Source organism: Lactuca saligna, chromosome 2, assembly GCF_052625555.1.
Source record: "Lactuca saligna cultivar CGN05327 chromosome 2, ASM5262555v1, whole genome shotgun sequence".
In the NCBI taxonomy this organism is placed as follows: domain Eukaryota; kingdom Viridiplantae; phylum Streptophyta; class Magnoliopsida; order Asterales; family Asteraceae; genus Lactuca; species Lactuca saligna.
The window spans coordinates 174,315,726-174,320,726 of NC_136418.1; the positions used below are offsets into that span (position 1 = coordinate 174,315,726).

At 29.6% G+C, this 5,001-nt stretch overlaps 1 pseudogene; it reads left to right on the top strand.

The window, feature by feature from the left end:
* The first annotated feature begins 3,859 nt into the window (after positions 1-3,859).
* Positions 3,860-4,689, top strand: LOC145032867 (zinc finger protein ZAT11 pseudogene; annotated as a pseudogene).
* The last annotated feature ends 312 nt before the right edge of the window (positions 4,690-5,001 follow it).

A 5,001-nucleotide genomic window follows, 5' to 3' on the forward strand; every position in this document is an offset into this window, starting at 1 on the left:
TTTGTAATGATCTCTTTTCCTAACATTGGACTTTGCAAGCACGATAATAAAATTTAGATCAATAAAGAGCTTTATAACTAAATGAACTAGTTTAGATCTAATAAAAAGTTCATAACTAAATGAACCAATTTTGGGGCCATATCCACCCAGGTGTAAAATTTATTTTATCTAAAAAAGAACTTCATAACATTACCAAGCTATGCCCCTCCAACCTCTTTGTATAAAAGGTGTGTTTGGTACAGAACGGTTGAGGGTGTTTGAGAGTTTTAACTTCTAGCGTTTGACAAATGTTCCGTTGTGAACAGAAAATCTTGCTTCATATTACAACCTTCTGGCGTTTAGTTTAAACAAAACGCTTTAAATCCAAAAGCTACTTCATGTAACGTTTAACAAAACGTTTTAAATCTAAAAGCTACTTCATGTAACGTTTAACAAAACGCTACAATCTACAAGCTACCCGCTACCAGCTAGTTTTATAGAACACACCCAAAATATGATATGAAATGCAAGAAATATGTTTGTACACCTAAAAGTAATTGGAGAATTTTTTGTTTCCGATTAGTTTAATATGATGTAATTTTCGATTTTTTTTAATAATGTTGAATATGAAATTAATTTTTAATTATATATGTAAGTGTTTTTATATTATTAACTATTTTTGTCAAACTTTATTGTTTTATTAACTAGTTAGGCTAAATAATATAATCTGTAACATTTGGAGTAAGATAGAAGTCACATAGTATTCAAACATTCAATGTCTTTATATGCATATATAGTGGTTTTGTGTGCCTCAACATTTGCAAAATTTTGTTTGTACCTTTTAACTTTAATAGTTGTACATCAAGATATATATGGAGCGCTACTGTCGCTCAAACGTGAGTTGCAAATATTTACCTATGAACTATGCCAGCAATGGGGGTTGATGTTTGCCTCGTCGACACTCCATAGTCTAGTCTAGACAGAAATAAGTTTTTTTTACCTAAAAATTAGTTTTTCATGTTAAAGTCAAAAGACGACCTAAATACATGTTTTTAATATTCTTATTATTCCTTGAATACTTGCATGTTATGTTATGACTTATGAGTTGTTATTTAGACCCAATCTTGTACTTAAATATGTGATGTGAAATGTAATACAACTCATTTATAATTTATGAAGAAAATCAAAAATTATGAAAATGGGAGGCAACCACTTTCCATACATTTGGTTTCATGGGCGGCGAGCGTGTGGAATCCGCAATTAGTTCCCGGCGCCCGCGTCTTCCTTTAATCGTTTTTTTCATGGCTTTTCTTGTTTCAGTTTCCCTTCAAAACCGGATAAATTTGTGGGAATTTCTCATATCCAACGAATAGGCTCATTAATTAAGTATTATTTTTTTAAGAATATAGATTCAAAAGTCATAAATTTTTGTTTCCATGTAATTCTTATAGTTGACGTAAGGATCAAAGGCAGACTTCCATTATTCAGTGGAAGCGTGGAACCCAGTAGAGTGCCACAAATCTGAGATATACAAAAAATACACTAGCTATATGTATATTAGATTTTATTTCCATTATCCAGATCCGCCTCTAATTAGATACATATTGAAATGTGAAATGTAAAAAATACATGAAACCAGGTTCAGCATTTTCACATTGTCATTGTGAGTCACACAGTCACACCTGGGCATAGCGTAAATTGAGCAAAGCCGACACTAATTGCGGCATATATATATATATATATATATATATATATATATATATATATATATATATATATATATATATATATATATATATATATATATATATATATATATATATATATATATATATATAAAATTCAGTCTGCTAATTAATCTTAATAATTCTAACGTAATCAAATGCGTGTCGGTACATAATTACATCACCTCTTCTCTTCTGTTCTGTCTATCATTTTCTTTCTTTATTAATAAAAATTAGCTTTTCCTCCTCGTTTCCACTCACAAACGGACTCGTGAATCTAATACAAATTTTGTGTTTTTAAGTTTTACATATCCTCCTTTATAATACATGTTTTCACATTTGAAGTTTTTTTTTTTTGGTTAAAAAACACATTCAGTTTGTATTTAAATATTAAACATTGGACACCACAAGTTTACCAAAAAGAATATTACCAGTCGTTAACACAACTTGAATATGGATGTGTTCGCTAAAATTAGCTAGAAGCTGGAAGCTTAGTTTTTATTTGTATATTAATGATCGACAAAAATAACTGAAAGCTTTTAAAACAAATAAAATTACATATCTAAAACAAGTTATTGGTTTAAAAAAGGATAACAAAGTTAATTTGTAAAATTATAAAGAGCTTTTGTTTAAATACCGCTTGAAATAGCTTTTCAAAAAACTTGCCCTACATAACCGAGTCTTGAAATTTAGTGTTGATATGGGTTTAATATATATATATATATATATATATATATATATATATATATATATATATATATATATATATATATATATATATATATATATATATATATGTGTGTGTGTGGGGTATATGAAAGGCAAAAAGAAATAACCAGTCAAATAAAAACATTATAACGCCATAGTCTTGACTTCCATATAAAAAGGATTTGTATATGTTGACATAAATTTTTTTTTTTTTTTGGTACATGTTAACAAATACTACAGTGTAAACAGGATATATCTGAAGTATTTAATTGTCATGCATTATTTATTTTAATTACTATAAAGGAATGGAAGTCATAAACATAATTGTGATTATTAATTGCCATAAACTCTATAACATGTAACAATAATAAATTAGGTAAGCTATGAATGTGAACATGTTATGTACATACGTATGCAATGGTATAATGTTTACAAGTTGCGACTACTTATAAGATTGGAAGGTTATACATTTAATACTTTAATTATATCTTTCATATGTAAAGCTATTAGTTCTTTAGAAAATAAAGCAGTTAGCCTTTTAATACACAATTAAGTTGGAATTTCTATTATTAAATTACCTTAACATGTAAAACTAATAAGATTGATTATTAATTATAGAGGTGGCAAAATATACTAATCCGATAAGTTAGTTTACATGTCAAAACTCAAAAGAACCAAAACAACTTTATATGAATTAATCAATTTTTTAAATGGAAAAATCAAACTTCTTATCCAGTCAATTACAAATATATTTTTTTTTCTTATTATTTTGAAGTTATAAATAATTAATATGCTTAACATCATAATAAAATTTATTATTACGTCAATACTGTAGTTTTTTTAATATATTCGTTTTACAAGTTTTATGTACCATTTTATCTATTGGAAATTAATCTGACCCTTTTACATACTAAAGTGATCAAATTATCATTTATAATCAATTAGAGTTCCATAGAAAGTAAGGTAATGATACTTTTCTAAGTTTGAATGGCGTAAAAGTTCCATGGAAAGAAATAAAGTTATCAGTAAAATTAAAATTCAAAGTATTGTGGTGTTGGCTTTTTGGGTACAAGTCATAAACGTTTAGTTTAGTTTCATACCTGAGTTGAATCGTTCTAGAAACTTGAACATTCTGGGAACCTCTTACTCGAGCTCGCCACTCACGACTCACTCACTCGGTCAGGCTTACATGGGCAATGACGGCTACGGCTACCCACTATTTTCACTTTCATACCATTATTCTGCACATTTTTCACTTTATCCCCCTATTTAATTACTACTTTACGTTTTCCGTCCCCACACGCATCCCACTTGTCTTCAAACTTCAACTCTCCAGTTCCGTGTCTAATAAGTAACTAAAGTCGCTTTCGTCATTCACACACTTTGGTCAAACTAAAATAAGTCAACAGTTGTCACCTATAAATACCATCTCCAACAATCAACTCTTCACTCCATTCATTCTTTCATATTTCCATTCGCTTCCAAAACTCTACTTTTCGTCTCCATACTTTTACATTAATACCCCTCATCAACTTTTCTCATAATCCCATTTCGAGGGTTAACTTGTAATTAACTAAAACCGATATACTATGGTGTGTTTACCGATGAAGAGATCAAGAGATCAGGATGCACTAACAAGCATGGCGAACTACTTGATGATTCTATCGAGGGGAACCACAAGCACTGAATCTTACGATGTTAATACAGTTAACAGAGTCTTTGAATGCAAGACATGTAATCGTCAGTTCCCATCTTTTCAAGCACTTGGTGGACATAGGGCTAGCCATAAGAAGCCAAGGCTAGATGGCGATATGACAGGTCATCATGACGCCATTGTTTCGGGTAAGCCGAAAGCACATAAGTGTTCGATTTGTGGGCTTGAGTTTGCCATCGGACAAGCGTTGGGCGGACATATGAGGCGGCATAGGGCGACTACGACGACTGAGAATCACTCTCCTCTGCCGCTAGATCTGTCGCCGGCGCCGATGGTAAAGAAGGTGAATCTTAGAAGGGTTTTTAGTTTGGATTTGAACTTGACACCATTAGAGAATGATTCTGGGTTTAGGGTTGATGATGAGAAGGTGACTCCGATCACGGTTGACTTCTTCTTATGATGTATTATTGTTGAGATGTTATCTTTTTTTTGACTTGCGGATTTAGAATAGGAATTTTATTTTATTTTTTATTTTATGTGGGAGAGGTTTTTTTTTCTTATTTTAATTATTAAAATGTATTTATACACGAATACACACGATCATTACCATATGATTTATTTTTAGATTTTGTTATACATGAATATTAAATACATCATTTTTTAGTGAAGAAATGATTGAAATGTTTATATAATTATATTACCTTGTAAAACGAAAGGGAAATTACATCGATATAATTATAAAATTTTTGTTCGGGTAAATCTCATTTCTAATAAATAAAAAACTTTTTGCTATTTGTAATAATCTCATTGATTTGGTCACATATCATTTTTTGGTTATTTTTTATTAAATTTTTTACACATGATATTTTGTGGTTGTTTATTTTTATTAAATGTATTATTGCAATAAATATAATAATAAAGACATTTCAATTTTAT